Genomic DNA, 18909 nt, shown 5'->3' with positions numbered 1-18909 from the left:
GAAAATCTAGTCACAATATTAAACAGTGAACCTTATATTGTAAAGTGGAGGATTATTATTACAGGAGGTCCTCAGTTTACGACGTCCTCGACCTACGGCGTTTCATCGTTACATCAGAACTGGTTACATGGAAGTAGTTGGTGAGTGGAGCGGATGAATACGTTGTCATGCGGCGCTATAAGACGGCTTTGTTTACATTCTCCAGCTGTACGCCACCTTGGATTATGCTACATTCACTGACTTTTTGTCCTTTATTATGGCTCCCAAGCGTAAATCAGAGTCTTCTGATGTTTGAAAGAAAAGGAAAGCCGTCTCCATCACAGTGAAATTAGATAGAATAAAATGCTCAGAACATGGCCAAACACCAACAAACATCGGCCGGTCATTAGTATTCATGACATTTCTGAAGTACTGATTGATATGGTGATGCACGGAACGCTTTGTTTACGTTTTCGATGGCGTTCTGCCTTACGGCGAAAATCGACTTATGTCTATTTTCGTCGTAAGTCAGAACTCCGTTGTAAGTCGAGGACGCCCCGTAGTGTTATTTGTCTTAACTAATCTAAAGTAACTGAGGCAAAATTATCGTAACAATCACAAAAACAATATACAGGATGTCCTCAGTTTACGGCGTCCTCCACCTACGGCGTTTCATCGTTACGTCAGAACTAGTTACGCGGAACTAGTTGACGTGCAGAGCGGATGAATACGTCGTCACGCAGCGCTGTAAGACGGCTTTGTTTCCATTCTCCAGTTGTACGCCACCTTGGATTGTGTTACATTTACTAACTTTTTGTCCTTCATTATGGCTCCTAAGCGTCAGTCAGACGCTTCTGATGCTTGGAAGGAAAGGAAAGCCTTCTCCATGGAAGTGAAATTAGAATATAACACTCGAGTTGTAAAAAACAGTGCAACATATTCTGTAATCTTCTTGTAAAATGATTCATACATGCATTAAGGTTATTGGTACTCATGATTTTCCTGAAGAACTGATCGATATTGTGATGCATGGAGCGCCTTTGTTTACATTTTCGACAGAGTTCCGACTTGCTTAGAAAATCGACTTACATCGATCTGTAGGAATGAAACTCCGATGTAAGTCGAGGACCTCCTGTATATTAAGCAGTAATAAACTTTACTGTCCTTTTTACAGGAATATTTGTTATGGTTTGCAGCACAACAGTTTATTTTCTTTACTGTAGACAGTTTTTTAAATGAATCCTTTACAAACAGGAGCTTTAGGTTGTTTCTATAAGACCTCCTCCTCCTCTGCAAACTGCTTTTATTTCCTTTATCGTGGTTTTATTCCTGTTCCTGGCGTTTCGCTGACGCTGCAGACGTTTAACCGACAGCAGACAAACACTTTGTTGTCTCTTTAATATTCTCTCTGTACATTTGTCTTCACGTATATTTCCCTTCATCTCTCTCCTCGGCTTCCCTCTTCCTCTCCTGACATCCATCTTCCAGACGAGACGTTTCACCGTCCGGCAGATAATTCAATCCTTCCCTCCACAAAACCTCTTTCCAGATTCCAGGAGAATCATTCCACCGCTCACGTTTAATTCAGAAACATTTGTTCCCTTCATTTCTGCATGTGTATATAGTTTTTTTTCTTTAAATGGATCATTAAATAAATATATCTCGAAATGGAATTATAACAAGTCAGATATCTTAAACTAAAGTTTTGTCAGGAGCTACGGCAAGCAAGAGGTGGAGGTGATTTGCTTTATTAAACAAACTGCAAAAATAAATAAATCAAGCTACAGATATTTTATCATCCTGTCAGAGCAGCAGGAGGACAAAGTTTGAGTAAAGTTCCATAAAATATCTGATTATCTGTAATTTTCTTCTTCTTCTTCTGTTTCTTCTTCTTCTTCTATTAAATGTTGCTTTAAGGGACATCAGGACAGCATTCTAAGTGATAAGTGGTGTCTGATTCTATAATTTTAATTGTCTAAAACTGGATTACAGACATGATAAAGCCAGAATTATCTCATAGAACTCTTGAATTAAATTTCTATTATATCAAAATGATGTTGTTTACATCTTTAAGTTTAATTCTGGAGAGCACAACTCGGCTGTTGAATGTATTAATGTGAAGTTAAAACTGCTTGCCCATAACTGTACTTTAATTTTCTCTCACCTTGTCGTGCTTTTCTACAGTATCTTTCCATCTTTTTCTTGTCTACTTTTTCCACCTTTCTTTTCACCTCTTTTCATTTTTTTTATTCTATCGTCATCCTTCTTCTTATTTTGCCTCCACATTCTTCACTTCTTCTCGTTTTCCCTCCTCGGATTGTCATGAAATTACAGCCGTTGTGCAAATAATTGCGGTTTAATTGTGTTTTTCTGTTTATTTAATGCTTCTGTTAGCTTTAAATTGGCAACATTAGCGTCTTTGAACTCCACCTTTTTAATGTAAATCTGACAAATCATCTCCTCCGTGCTTTTCTCCTCCTCCTCTTCTTCTTCTCCTCCTCCTCCTTTTCTCTTCTTTTGTCTTCTCATTCTTTCTTTTTCTCCTCTGAGCTCTTTTGTTTCTATTCTTTCTCTCATTTATGACTTCCCCGTCCATCCCAGCGTCTTTTTCTTCCTCTTTAATTTCCTCCTCTCCTTTTCTCTTCTCCTTTCTCTCCTCCTTGCTCTCCTTCCCTCTTTCCTTCCTCTCCTCATCATTAGTAGGGTTTATAACATGTTCATGTGTTGGAGTCGCCTGTAGAACAAATTAATCTCTGGTTGTGTTTTTATCCGTCGTCCCTCTGCGCTGATGTCCGGTCGGTTTAATCCTCTGGTTTTAATCCTCTTTGTAACGAGGCGGTAATTAGAAGTCCACGGTGAGGAATTGATGGAGATGAGGAATTGATGGAGGTGAGGAATTGATGGAGGTGAGGAATTGATGGAGGTGAGGAATTGATGGAGGTGAGGAACTGATGAAGGTGAGCTCAGGTCACGAGGAGGCCAGTCGGTCGACTCTCAGATCTTCACCTCTGAGCTGTTTTAGGACGTATTTAAGTTCAATTAAAAAAAAAAAAAAACTCCACATGGTGTGAAAGTGAAACTGAAAGTAAAATTAGTCTTAAGCTGAAAAAAAAGTGCCAGTTGAAGCTGTAATTTGTGTTTACATCAGATCAAAGATGAGAAAATGTCGCTCTTTAGCCCAAAAAAACCATTGGTTTATCCATGAATTTAAATCCATTTTTTAAACATGAATTATGAGCAGTCGTTGCTTCACTGAGTTTAAAACAGCGTTTTATGGAATAAATGATTAATTAATAAATGAAACACATCAAAATACAATTTAGATGCTTTGCTAAATGACTCTTATGCTTCAACTTAGGTGAAGGTAAAATTAAATAAAATTAAATACAATTAAAATAGAATAGGATAAAAAAAGTTAAGTAAATAAAATTCAATATAGTGAAATGAAATAAAAGTGAAAAAATAAAGTAAAAAATTCAGATAAATAAAATAATATGAAAATAAAATAAAAATGAAGTAAAAGAAATGTAAAAGAAAAGAAAAATAAGTAAAATAAAATGAAAAATAAATGAAAAATAAAATGAAATAAAATTTAAAAAAGAAAATAAATGTGAAATAAAATAATAATAAAATGAAGTGAAATGAAATAAAATAAAAATAACATCAAATAAATGTAAAATAAAATAAAAATTAAGTGAAATCAAATTTTAAAAAATAAAATGAAATAAATAAAAAATAAAATAAATTGAAATGAAATAAAATAAATGTAAAAAGTAAAATGAAGTAAAATAAAATAAAAAATAAAGTGAAATAAAATTAATGAAAATAAAATAATAAAATAATGTGAAATAAGATATAAAATGGGAAAAATAATCAAAATCAACAGAATGCACAAGTGTCAGTATTTTTATTGTTTTTAATTACTTTTTTAAAAGAGTATACAGATATGTGTAAGTGCAAACCATCTTTTTGTTTCCATTTCCATTTTTCTGGCACCAAACAGTCAAATCTTGGTTTATTAATTCTCTCCTCATCGACTCATGTTGGTTTTCAAGACATACTCAGAGAAAAATCAGGTTTTTTTTTTTCAATTAAAGCTGAAAAAGCAGAAATTTCAGCCTGACTGAGAGCACAAACCACGTTCCGTCACTTCCTGGTTTTCCTCCGAGCTCCGCCGCTCTGACAGATGAGGTGAATCTAAACGTGGAGCTGTCAGACGTCGAGGCGTCGTCGAGGCGTCGTCGAGGCGGCGTCGAGGCGTCGTCGAGGCGGCGTCGAGGCGTTATCGCTCCTCCGAGTGTCGACCGATGACGTCTGACGGATGCAGATATCTGACCTTCATCTGGAGCCGTCAGTCAGATGATAAAAGCTGAAGCTGGGATCAGATCGACCTTTAGAGCGCATTCACCCCCAGCTTTAATTAGAAAAATATCGTTTTTATTAGCATTTTGTCGCTGAACGCTCGGGAAACCTCATGAAGTGTTTATAATTTGTTATTTCCCTGCGGCCTCCAAACAGATTAAAATGGATCTGAGTTTATCTGAAGACGAATCGATGGTGGAAGTTAACGGCCGGTTGTTATTTCCTCCGATGTGTTTCCTCCTCGACTCCCCGCCGAGTCGCTCCGATGGAATAACGAGGTTCGGGAATAATGTTTTTAAAACCTTCAGAGAGAAAGGTTTGAAAAGCTTCTCAGGTTTATTCTGAATGATGGAGAGGAAAGAGCCGCTCAGAGATGATGGAGGGTAGCCAGGTACAGGTTTCTCCTCCAGATTTAGTGGCTGATAGAACAAAAAGTGTCCGATGATTCTGGAGTCTGACTTCCTGCTGTGAGACAGATGGATGATGGGTAAAATCAGCGGCTCTCTGGCGTCCAATCAGGGACATGGTAAGTTTTAGTGTCATTTCTTGTGAATTTTCTGCAAGATTTCCGCTTCAATTTTGCACTTTTACATGAACCAATACAACTTTCATGCACTGGAGGTAAAAACATGAAACCAAACATGCAGAATGAAGAAAATCTGAAGTTTACCGAGTTAAAATTAGGGTTTATTTTCATTTCTTGTGCATTTTCTGTGAGATTTCTGTCCCCGGTTTTGCCTTTTTGCATGAATTAATGCAACTATCACACCTCTGAATAGCTTAAAAACATGAAACTAAACATGCAGGATGAAGTAAATCTTAAGTGTATACAGTTGAAATCAAGATTCGTTTAATTTCTTGTGAATTTTCTGCAAGATTTCTGCTTCAGTTTTGCATTTTTGCATGGATTAATGCAACTTTCACACATCAGAGGAGCTAAAAATATCAAACTAAACATGCAGCATAAAGAAAAGTTTAAGTTTACTGAGTTTAGATCAGGGTTTATTCTCATTTCTTGTGAATTTTCTGCCAGATTTCTGCCCAAATCAAGCACCTATCCTGCATCAAAGGAGTCAAAAACATGCAACAAAAAGATGCAGGATGAAGAAAACTTCAAGTTTATGGATTTTAAATTAAGGTTGATTCTCTTTTCTTGTGAATTTTCTCAAGATTAGAGCTTCAGTTTTGCATTTTTGCCCAAACTCATGCAACTATCACACCTCAGAGGAGCTAAAATGTCAAACTAGACATGCAGGATCAGAAAACCTGAAGTTTTAATCAAGTTAAATCAAAATTTCTTGTGAATCTTCTGCAAGATTGTCACCTCAGTTGTGTATTTTTGCATGAACCAACACAACTATAACAATTTAGACAAGCTAAAAACATGAAACTAAACATGCAAGATGAAGAAAAGCTTAAATTTAGAGAGTTTAAATCAAGGTTGATTCTCATTTCTTGTGAATTTTCTGCAAGGTTGTTGCTTCATTTTTGCATTTTTGCATGAATTAATGCAACTACCCCACCTCAGAGGAGCTGAAAACGTCAAATTAAACATGCAGGATGAAGAAAACTTTAAATTTGCAGAGTTTAAATCAAAATTTCTCACATTTTTGGGGAATTTTGTGAACATCCAGACAAGCAAAGCAACTTTTCAACTTTAAAGCTTGAAAATTGAAGGCTGTACTTCTGTCAAATCACCCAGATGGACCTTTTAAGATAAGACAAGATAGTTCTTATTTATTTATTTATTTTAGGACCATTTTATGTACAGATTTACATAAAAATCACAAAAAACCCTCCAATTTATTAGAGCAGCACAAGTTTTCAGTCCTTTCTTGTGAATCTGCAGGTTAATTTCTTCTCCAATTCCAGTAAAGAACCCAAATCCAACGTAGAACATTTGTGGCACTAAAACAACCACAGAAGAACAGAGTGAACATCATGAATGCACCAGATACAGAGTATAGAAGATATTCTTTGTGCAGAAAGTGTAAAGATCGTTTCCTGTCAGAGACTCGGAGTGTAAAATGACTTGCAGCTTTTCTCTGGTGTTTTTCTTTGCTTCATTTCCTCCTTTAAGAGCTTCATTAAGCAGCAGTTAGACGAGCAGAAAGTCAGAGTCACGTTCAGCAGCTCGTCCTTCCTCCCGGTTTTTACTCTTATCTTCTGACTGCAGAGCAATAAAAGCTTCATAACCTTTAAAAAAAAACTAAATTTACACCCAAAAACTGATCCAAGGCACCTGTTCCCTAGAGTTCATTAAATATCCAGCTGTGAGATGATCGTATTTAGTGATTTAAATAAAATATTACAGTTGGAAACACTATTTTGAGGAGTTCTTTAACAATAACTAAACTGGACTGCACAGAAGATTAAAAATTGTTTAAAAAATAGCTGAAATAAGCAGTTTGGAGTCTTTTCATTTGGTGTAACTCTGGCAAAGCATCAGAAACAGGTTTTAGATTTAAATCTCACTCAAATCACACAGAGTTCAAACTAATTAGTCGATTAAACGTTGCTGCAATCACTGGTCAGCAAAATTATTTAACAACCCTCTGAACCATAAAACCCACCTCTGGCATGGAAAACCACAAGAATGAAAAAAAATGACGCCATTTATCAGAGACAGAATCGAGAAAAATAATATAGATTTTTAACTCTGATGGTTGAACTGATCATGTGCTGTTCTGTTGGATATTTCATAAAACTCACTTTATTCTGCAAGTCTCATTTAAAAATTTGCAAAAAATATAAAATTCTGCACTCCTTTGTGCAACTGCAGAGCTATTACTGACTCAACTCTCACTAATAATTACAAGACAAGAATTTCAGGCATTTTTTTGGGCAAAACTCAGCCAAAATCAGCGATTTTAAAATGTCTAGTCGGACTCACCTGACATCAGCTTGTTCGTCTGTTCACTGTTTCTGAGCCATGCAGCATTTATTTTATCCATCCAGTAGGTTGGATTTTACCCACATGATCTTTTTCCAGATTTTTTTCAGTCATTGTACACAAGTATGAACCATTTTGAGAATTTTTAGGGCACTTTGAAGATGAATATTTACCTTTTCGCAGCCTCTTTAACTATATTTTACACTCTACTTTGCATATCAACTGTAGAAACGTCTCATTTTTAAAAAATGCAAAAAATAAAACAATTATGTTAACCAATTTCTGTAAAAAACTAAAAATTCTACACTCTTTTCCACAACTGTGAAGCCTTTTTTTGACTCATTTATAACCAAGAGTCGCAGGACAAAAATTCCTGAACTTTTTTTGGTTAAACTGGCTCAAAATCAGCGTTGTCAAACTTTCTAGTATTTGCTGTGAAGCAGAGTTCAGGTGCGTCAGACTCACCTGTCAACAACTTGCTCCTCTGTTCACTGTTTCTGAGCCATGCTGCATTTATTTGATTTATCCAGTAGCTTTGATTTCCCTTCAGTAATAATTTTGGACAATTTTTTTGTCATTTTGGATGAATTTTAGGTCATTTTGAAGATGAATATTTACTTTTTCCAGCCTCTTCAACTGTGTTTTTCATTCTACTCTGCACATAAACTGTAGAACAATATCTCATTTAAAAAACTGCAAAAAATAAACCCTTTGTGTTCACCATATTCTGTAAAAAACAAAAAATTCTGCACTCTTTCCTGCAACCATGAAGCCATTTATGACCCATTTGCACCCAACAGTCATATAACAAAAACTCTTGAACTTTTCATTTAAACTGAGCTGAAATCAGCTGTTAGAATGTCTCGTATCTGCTTTGAAACTAAACTAAGATGACCTGCCAATCACTTGATCCTCTGTTCACTCTTTCTGAACCATGCTGCTTTTATTTTATTCATCCAGTAGGTTGGATTTTCTTCTCCTGATAATTTTGGACAAATTTTTTTTGTCATTTTGAATGATTTTAGGTGATTTTGAAGATGAATATTTACATTTTCCGGCCTCTTTAACTGTGTTTTTCACTCTGCTCTGCATATCAACTGTTAAAAAAAATGTCTCATTTTTAAAAAAAAATGCCAAAAAAAACCCCAAACATTTATGTTAATCAGATTCTGCAAAAAACAAAAAATTCTACACTTCTTATAGAATTTTTGCCTTTGCCATTTTGAAGTTTGTTTTTTTTTTTACTTATTTTGGACATGTTAAGTCGTTTTGGACAAATTTCAGCTCATTTTCTACTCTGAGCATTAACTCTAGAACATTCTGTGTCTTCTTTAAAAAAATGTCAAATATAAATAGTTTGTGTTGACCAGATTCTGTTAAAAAACCAAAAATTCTGCATATTCTAGCCATTTTGTAGAATCTTTTCAATCATTGTGAGCAAATTTTTAGCCCTTTTGGCCACTTTAACTATGACTTTCCATGTTTCCAACCTCTTCAACTGCGTTTTTCACTCCTTTCTGCACATCATCTGTTAAAAAATGTCTAATTAAAAAAATGCAAAAAAGAAACCATTTATGTTAACCAATTTCTGTTAAAAAATAAAATAAAAAAAAAATTCTACCCTCCTCACCGCAACCGTGAAGCCTTTTTTGACCCACTTGTGTCCAACAATCACATGACAAAAATTCTGGAACTTTTCAGGTAAACTGAGTTGAAATCAGCTGTTAGAATGTTTTGTATCTGCTGTGAAGCAGAGTTCAGGTGCGTCAGACTCACCTGTCAACAACTTCCTCCTCTGTTCACTGTTTCTGAGGCATGCTGCATTTATTTGATTCATCCAGTTGCTTTCATTTTCTTTTCATGACAATTTTGAACAAGTTTTTAATCATTTTGGACAAATTTTGGCCACCTTAAATATGAAAATGTACGTTTTCCAGCCTCTTTAACTGTGTTTTTCACTCTACTCTGCACATAAATTGCAGAAAAATGTATGATTTAAAAAAATACAAAAAAAAAAACATTTCTGTTAACCATATTCTGCAAAAAACAAAAAATTCTGCACTCTTTCCTGCAACCATGAAGCCATTTTTGACCCATTTGTGTCCAATAATCATGTGACAAAAATCCTTGAACTTAACCTGAGCTGAAACCAGCTGTCAGAATGTCTTTTATGTGCTGTGAGGCTGCGTTCAGGTGCGTCAGACTCACCTGTCACGCTGAGCTTCTCCTCTTTTATCTGAACTCTCTAAACCTGCCGGATTAGTCCATCGGCGTGTGACGATTCCAGCTCGGTTATCGGAGCGGCGCCGCCTCGCCGGCAGCCAATCGGCTGGCAGCGGCGGCCCCCTAATGGCCTGATAATCAATTTGTTGGCTTTTTCTAATTTTAAATCCAATTACCTGGAGGGGGCGGCTGCTGTGTGTGTGAGAGCTGACAGAATCATTTGCGTTGACGGGGCGATTCGTTTTTGTTCCTGTCGGCGGCCCGAGATTGGAAAAAGCAGAAACGTCTCTCACAGCGTGATTTAGACGGGAAGAGATCCGGCCTCGTGTTTTCATCAGAGGGAAAAGGTCGCTTTAGGTTGACGAGGATGAAGAACCAGAAACACCAGGAACAAGGAGGAGAATCTGAGGATGAAGAAACACCAGAAACACGGTGAAGCAGCAGAAAGGCCTTCATTCCTCCCATGTTTACCTCCTGGTTGACAGAAGAAGAAGAAACCAGCAGCTCTGTTGACAGTAAACTCTAAAAACAGCTGAAATCCAGGCGTCGGACTCGTCTGTTGGAGATAAATCTTCAGCTAACTGCTTCGTTTTTCTCTCTCTGCTCTCCATCCTGTTGTTATTTACTGAGCGCGCTCAGTTTGGCTTTTATTCTTTTGCTGCTTGATCAGCTGTAGACCTGGAAACCAGCACAGGCTCCACATACTAGAGATGTTTAACTATTTACAGTTTTAAATGACTCCAGAAAGACGTTTCACCATGCTGAATGTATCGTCCAACAACTTGCTCCTCTGTTCACTGTTTCTGAGCCATGCTGAGTTTATTTCATTCATCCAGTAGCTTTGATTTTCCTCAGTCTCCCCCAAAGTAAGTTATGTGAAACTTGTTCAAAATGGCCCAAAATTGATTCAAAATGATGATATTTGAGTCCTAATGGACAATTTGAGTCATTTTGGACAGTTTTTAAAATAACTTTGGAGAAATTGGAGCCATTTTAGACAAAAATTCTCAATCATTTTGGACAGGTTTTAGTCATTCTGATAAATTTGGAGTTAATTTGGACAATTTTTTCAATTATTTCGGTGAGTTTAAGTCACTTTGGGCACATTTTGAGTCATTTTGGACATTTTTTTCCAATTATTTTCCAGAGATTTCAACCATTTTGGACCAACTGAAGCTATTTTAGGCAAATTTCTCCATCATTTTGGACAGGTTTTTGGGTCTTAGTCATTTTGACAAATTTTGAGCCATTCTGAACAATTTTCTCAATTATTTTGGAGAAATTTGAGCCCCCCTCTTTTTTTGACCAATTCTGAAGCCATTTTAGACAATTTTCTCAATCATTTTCAGTCATGTCATGTTTGACAAATTTTGAGTAGTTTTGGTCAAAATTTGTCCAAATTGCCTCAAGAATCATTTAAAATGCCTTTAAAAATGTACAAAATGACCACAATGTTTGAGTCATTGTTCATATATTTTAGTCTAATTTTGAGTCCCGCTGGTGTTGCCTGTGGAAACACTGCCTGCTATTCAACCTGAAAACTCTCTAAATTTTTCACACCTGACTTTTGGTCACAGCTGAGCCAGTCTTACATTCTCAGTTTGAGGAAAATTTACAGAATTTTTATTTTTTTACAGAATCTGAATCAAGAAAAGGGTTTAAACTTAGTGAATTTTTAACGAGACATGAGATGAAATATCACAAATTTGAGTCTATGTATGACACATTCATGGACCGTCAGAAAGTTGGAAATCCAGCTATTCTTAGTGTTTTTACACACTGATAAATGGTGACAGCAGGTTTAAGGGTTAAAGTCGGGAGAAAGAAGGTAGAATTTGTGAATAAATTCCTGTTCCAGCTGAAATTAAAGCATCAAACTGCTGCTGAAGCTCCTGCTGCTTGAGGAGGAAGTAAAAATGTCAAATGTGACTCGGAGCCGCTGAAAGCAACACAAACACGACTAATCCTGTAATGTCATTAAGGTGCGACTGTGAGGTGTAGAAATCCTGCTTCACCGATGTGCCTCTTTACTCAGACGTTTATTGATTTCTGAAATGGTGGATTTTAGTCTCTCTGAGGTGGTTTAACATCTTTCTGAGGACATTTCGCATCACATTGTGGTGGTTTTTGCCTTTTTGTGGTGTTTTCTAAGTATTTGCAGTGTTTTCTTGATCTCTTAGTGGTGTTTTTTTGTCTTTGAGGTGGTTTTGTGTGTATTTTTAAGATAGTTTTCCATCTTTCTGAGGACATTTAGAATCTCTTTGTAGTGTTTTTTTAATCTCTTTGAGGTGGTTTTCCATCTTTCTGAGGACATTTCACATCACTTTGTGGTGGTTTTTGTCTCTTTGAGGTGATTTTTTGATGTCTTAGTGGTGCTTTTTTTGTCTTTGTGGTGTTTTTATCTGTTTGTGGTGGTTTTTGTCTCTTTTAGGTGTTTTGTTGTCTCTTTGAGGTGGTTTTCCATCTTTATGAAGACATTTAGCATCGCTTTGTGGTAGTTTTCTAAGTATCTGTGTTTTTTTAAAATCTCTTAGTGGTGGGATTTTGTCTTTGATGTGGTTTTGTGTCTCTTTTAGATGGTTTTCCATCTTTTTGAGGACATTTAGCATCTCTTTGTGGTGGTTTTTGTCTCTTTTAGGTGTTTTGTCTCTGAGGTGGTTTTCCATCTTTATGAAGACATTTAGCATCCCTTTGTGGTAGTTTTCTAAGTATTTGTGTTTTTTTAAAGTCTCTTAGTGGTGGGGTTTTGTCTTTGATGTGGTTTTGTGTCTCTTTTAGATGGTTTTCTATCTTTTCGATGACATTTAGCATTGTTTTTTGTGGGTTTTTAAGCATTTTAAACACAGCGTTAGCGCGTAGCGACGTAAATCTTTGGTGCGGTTTTTGGCTTCAATGCGGCGTCTGAAAACATTAATACTGACTAAAAACACAGCAGCACAGAGACTCTTCACTAGCTTGAGCTACGATTACATTTTCTATCTGATTAGCAGAGAGAAGCGTCGGCACAAAGCGGGAGCGTCCTCATCTGCATTTCTGGCAGATCAACTGAAGTATTACCGCCGCTTTTCTTTCCTCTAAAAATCAGCCGTCGTCCAGAAGCCCGCGGAGCTCCGACAGGACTTCAAACGCTTCTGGATGGTCCGACGACTCAAAAAAACCCATAAAACGCCACCACAAAGGAATCCCCCATTATCCCGCCGTGCCATTATGGCTCGATGTGAAATGAATGAACTACAAAGAATTTCACGCAGAGGGCCGGATTAAGCCGTGGGGTCAGAGATTGGAGCTGAGGACGAGGTTCAAACGTGCAGAAAGGGGAGGCTTTGAACTCCACAGAACCTCCAACTAACCAGCAGCAGGATGGATGAGTTAGGGAGGAGATACCGACGGGTGATCGGTGACAGAAAGAGCGGAAAATGTGCTGCATTTTCAACAGAAGCAACAGCAAACAGCTGAGATTTACCGGGAGAGTAAATCTGATTTTCATCGACGCCTAAACAGGACAAATGTGTTTCCCTGGAGTTCATGTTTTCACAACAAGATCTGCTTTACATCAGACAGAGGAGAGGAAAACCGACTTGACCCTGACATCCTCACAGTGCTGCTGACTGCATTATTTACTGGAACGCATCTAAAAATGTACATATGTCGGTCTCAGAGGAGTATTTTCACCTAATATTGCCTTTTTTACAGAGTTGACTGAACATAACCATGAAAGGATTTAACCATAAAACCAATAACAAGCATGTTATCTTTAAAATAAATGCAGAAATTACACCATTTATCGGTCAGAAATTGTGAAAACAGAAAGAATAGCCATTTTTTCTTTCAGGAATCATGCATTAAATGCAGTTCTATCAGAAAAAATAACCAAATCTGAGCTTGAAATCTTGATATTTCTGAGCAACAACCACTTTGTTCAATCAAACCAACACAATCAAATCCAAGGAGAGCACAGGACAGCAGTGAATCCTCATGGTTTAGAAGCTGAAAATGTTTTTTTTTTTGGTGTTTTTACTCCAGCAGCAGCTCGGAAACGACTCTGAAGTCACTGGTGGTTCGCATTTAGTCATAAAAAGCGACATTTCAGTCACTATTTCCTACTTTTGTCATTGTTTTACAACATAAATAGCCACTAAGAGATGAAATGCCACCAAAAAGACACATTAAATGACCTTTACTTCATAAAAATCTGACTGAAGGTCATTAATCAACACAGAACACTTTGTCATGGTGCCCCTTTCTGAGCTAAACCCCAGAAATACTCTCTGTGTGAGTGAATCAGTGTGTTAGACCAGGATGTTTTAATCTTCAAACTTATTTTTTCAGGATTATTTGACCTTAAATATCTCTGAATTCTCAGCACAGCTCATGTGTTTGGTAAGTTTGTCAGACGATGTTATCAGTATTTTATGTCGTCTGAATGAGTTTCAGTCACTATTTTATACTTTTTTCATGGTTTTACAACATAAATAACCACTTACAAGAAGGAAGACAACCACAAAAAGAGGCAAAATAACTGCAAAGAGACATTAAATGCTTGATTTTATATATGAACTGTGGTCAGTGGTCTTTAAGTAACACAGAAGACTTTGTCATGGTGCCCCTTTCTGAGCTAAATCCTCAACAGTAATCTCTGTAGGACTGAATAATTGTGTGTTTTACATTAAATACTTGTGAATTCTCCGCTCAGACATTGTTTTTAACTCCTGTGTTCTATAAATTGTCAGACAATGTTACAACATCTGTATTTTAGCTGCAGAACTGAAGCTTTTTCTCCTGTCTGACAACAGAAACAACTGCTAAGAGAAGAAAAACAACCACAAAATGACAATAAATGCAGTTAATTTAATGACACTCTGGCTGAAGGTCATTAATCATCACAGAAGACTCTGTCATGGTGACCAATAATACTCTGAGCGAATAAATGTGTTAAACCAGGACTTTCTATCCTCTAATTTTGTCCTTGAGGATCATTTTACATTAAATATCTCTGAATTCTCATCACAGACGTTTTTAACTCCCATTTCCTACTTTGTTGTGAACGTCTTCATATTTTCACAGGTTTTATTTTACATTTTCGAGTTTTTCAAACGTACAAAAAGCACTAAAAAATGTTTTCACCATAAATCACCTTAAATGTTAAATTGTAGTCATTTTAAGTTTCATAAATCATCTGAAAGTATGCCAAACTTTAAGGAAATGGTGAATAAATGAGTGGCAATTAGCTGATTAGTTGCATATTTAATTATTCACAAATTATTTAGAGAGTTGATTAATCAGTTTGAGTACATTTTAAAGGAAAAAAACATCTAAACATCTGATTATTTGCTGGTTTCTTTCCATTTGTAATCAACATTTTTCACCATTTACTGACATTTTATGGACCAAACTACTAATTAATTGATCGATAGATGGAATTAAACTAAAATTCTTGCAGCTTTTTGTTGGTAATTCGAATTCTGAGGCCGACAGGGACACATAAAGTCTCAAAAATCTGATCTCCACTCTGTGATCGATGTCAAAATACCAGAGAGCCGAACCCTCAGTGCTGCTAAAAACCAGAAGAAGTGAATAATTTCCAACTCAGTAAAACAGAAAATGAACAGCGGTGACTCGCTGCATGAACCGACAACTTCTCCTCGGCTTCTCTTTCTTCCTGTTGAGAGTCTTCTGGGGACGGCGGAGATTACAGCCGCTTCATCCATGACACTCCTTCACCTCTTCAGCCTCCATTAGCCGCCAAACAGCCGCTCAGTCCGTTCAGTCTGCTCATCACGTCGCTGCTGCCACCAACCACAGAACCATCTCCGGAAATAAACACAAGACGAGCAGGAAAAATGATCCAGCAGATCAAAATGATGTTTGGAAACGAGTCACCTTGTGAAGGACACGAGGTTCTGATTAGAAAAACACAAAGTGATTACACAGAAAAGACACAGAGAGCTGAATGTAAATGAAAATGTGAAATTAAATTATTTTACTTACCAAAAAAATTATTTAAAAATCCAAAAATCTGATCTGTACAGTACAAAAATTCTGAAATTTGTGCAAACTTTGTAAAAATTACACATTTTAATAAGAAAAAATAAAAAATTATATGAATCACAAATTTGTACAAAATTTGTAAAATTGCGAAATTGTAATTATAAAAATAAAAAAATTGTGACATAAAATAGAAATTTGCATAAAATTTGTAAAAAGAATTGCAATGCTATTAAAAAATCATAAAATGGGATTTTTAAATTGTTACTTAAATGGAAATTATTAGTTTAAATTACAAAAATCAGCAGTTTGTTGTTTTGTACGATCTTTAATAATTAGAATTTTTTTAAAAAGAAAATTAATCACAAAAATGTAAAATAAAATCCAAAAATCTGATTTAAAAAATTAGTTTTTTAATTGCAAAATAATAATTACAAAAATATGTAAAACTAAATCTAAAAGTCTGATTTAAAAAGGCAAATTTGTTTTTTAATAACAAAAAATATTTATTAAAAATCCAAAAATCTAATTTGTTCAAATACAAAAAAAATTAATTTGTACAAAATTTCATTCATAAAAAATAAAATAAAAAGTAATTACATAAATCAAAAGTAGTAAAATTGAGAAGAATTACAAATTTTTTGAAAAAAAATCACTAAATTTGTTTTAATTTAAATCATTAATTGAAATTACAAAAATCAGTAATTAGCTTTTTATAATCTGTAATAATTTGGATAGATTTTTAAAATCAATTTTAAAAAATGGAAAAGAAAATTTAAAAATCACATTTTCTAAAAAACAAAATATGAATTACAAATACATTTCTAATAAAAAATCTGACTTTTTTAAAATTACAAATCAAATTTTCAAATTGCAAAAAAATCTGAAATTTGTAAAAATTTTCAAATTGAAATTGCAAAATAAAATTAATTATTTCAAAAATCTTCAGAGATGAGTTCTTTTTCTGTAAAAAAAATGGAAAAAACATAATTACATAATTTTTTATGTATATATATATATCCATCCATCCATCCATTATCCATACACCGCTTAATCCTCACTAGGGTCATGGGGGGGCTGGAGTCTATCCCAGCTGACTCAGGTGAAGGCAGGGGACACCCTAGACAGGTCACCAGTCTGTCACAGGGCTACATATATAGACAAACAATCACTCTCACATTCACACCTACGGGCAATTTAGAATGATCAATTAACCTCAGCATATTTTTGGACTGTGGGAGGAAGCCGGAGTACCCGGAGAGAACCCACGCATGCACAGGGAGAACATGCAAACTCCATGCAGAAAGATCCCGGGAAAGCCAGGACGCGAACCAGGGACCTTCTTGCTGCAAGGCGAAAGTGCTAACCACTACACCGTATATATATATATATATATATATATATATATATATATATATATATACATATACACACACACACACATATATATATATATATATGTATATGTATATGTATATATATATATATATATATATATATATATATATATATATATAATTGTAAAATTACAAAATATGTAACAACAAAAAATTAAAACCCCACCCTATTTTTTTATATGTAAAAATCCAAAATTTGTACAAAATCTACAAAAAATTAATACAAATACATTTGGGTTTACATGGAAGGCATTGACTTCAGGCAAACAAATTAGCATATACAGATGTATCGGATGACTAAAAAAATTACAGAAACATTTACAAAATCAACAAACCCTGAATTAGACCATAGAATATTGTGCAGAAAAGAAGCCGAGAAGACTTGGAGCTCTTTGCTTCGACATGACCCTGAAACCAACAGAAAGAAAACAACCGGCAGCAGTAAAAGTGACGTCTGCAGTCGTAAAAGTAGAAAAGCTGCGACTCTGAAGCCATCAAATGAGGAAAGTCGGCCGTTAGAAGCGTGGCGTTGGAGATGCTCGCCGATAAATCCTCCTCTGATGCCCAACTGCTTTTATAACGCAAGACGCTGCAACCGCCCAGCAACCGCCCGGCAAAAGAGAGAAAAGAGAAGGAGGAGGCCGGAGAGAATGTCATGGAAGAGGTTTCCACGTCTCTAAATGAGCTCTGACTTAATACCGACCAGATCCTGTGGTGGGAAACGTTGATGCCTTAATGATGGGCTCAGTTCTTTAACAGCCTGGAATCATTTAGAGGATTTCTGAACCCTTTCTGACTCTGGAGCTACACAGTAAATGCATAAACACAGATTTGAGGCATAAAACTATGGATTTACAGACATATTATTGGATAAATTCAACATATAAACAGCTGGACTGATGCGTTTTGGGATTTTGATGTTTACAGATGACTAATATGTTGAACCTCTGAACCCCAACGGATTTGAAAGACATGTTATCCTTCTAAAAATAGCCAAAATTACATCATTTACTGGAGCCAGAAACCATAAAAACTGAAATTAATCACCAGATTTTCCATTTTCCAATGTTCCTTGAATGCATCTGTGTGATGTGTCATTCTGGAAAAGAAAAATCAAACCTTAAAGCTTAAAATTAGGATATTTTATCACCAAAAAAAGGATAATCCAAGCTACTGGATCAATAAAATAAATGCAGCATGGCTCAGAAACAGTGAAGAAAAGAGCAAATTGTTGGAGATATTTCATTGATGAAATGGTCCAAAATGGCTCAAATTACTACAAAATAAATTTTAAGAACTGTTCAAAATGACTAAAAAATTTTCAAATATGACTGAAACCTAAAAAATTGTTCAAAATGATTGAGAACTTCAATCATAAATGACTCAAATTTCTCCAAAATAACAAAAAATGGTCTAAAATAACTCAAAATTTGTCTAGAAAAATTGAAAAGTTGTCTAAAATGACTCAAAATTTATGCAAAAACTATCCTGAGAGGAAAATCAAAGCTACTGGATGAATAAAAAATACAACATGGCTCAGAAAAAGTGAACAGAGGAGCAAGTTGTTGGAGATACATTCAGCACGGTAACATTCATGAAATGCTTCAAAATGGCTCAGATTTCTCCAAAATAATTGGAAAATTGTCCAAAATGACTTGTCTGAATGCCTGAAAAAATTTTTCAAAACTACTCATAAATTGTCCAAAATGACTCAAAATATGACTGAAACCTGTAAATTTATTCACAATAATTGAGATAATTAGTCAAAAAATTGCTTCCAAATTGGTCAAAAATGGCTTCAAAGTTGGTCAAGAAAGGCTGAAACTTCCAAAATAACAACAACAAAAAAAAATGTCCAAATTGACTAAAGGATTGTCAGATATGACTGGAACCTGGAAGTCCATTCAAAATAATTGAGAAAATTAGTCAAAAATGGCTTCAAAATTGGTAAAGAATTGCTCACATTTCTCCAAAATAACTAAAAAAAATGTCTAAAATGACATAAACTTGTCTGAATGTCCAGATTTGTCCAAAATGACTCAAAATTTGTCAAACATGACGGAAACTTGT

General features: G+C 35.3%; 1 protein-coding gene across 2 annotated transcripts in view; it reads left to right on the top strand.

Annotated features, from left to right (window-relative positions):
• grid1b (glutamate receptor, ionotropic, delta 1b) overlaps positions 1-18909 on the top strand; it is a 693674-nt gene that overhangs the window by 137602 nt on the left and 537163 nt on the right. The window lies entirely within an intron of this gene.

The sequence above is a fragment of the Amphiprion ocellaris genome, chromosome 18, assembly GCF_022539595.1.
Source record: "Amphiprion ocellaris isolate individual 3 ecotype Okinawa chromosome 18, ASM2253959v1, whole genome shotgun sequence".
Taxonomy (NCBI): Eukaryota; Metazoa; Chordata; class Actinopteri; family Pomacentridae; genus Amphiprion; species Amphiprion ocellaris.
Note: the sequence above shows the minus strand (reverse complement) of the source record. Positions and strands in the feature narration are given on the sequence as shown.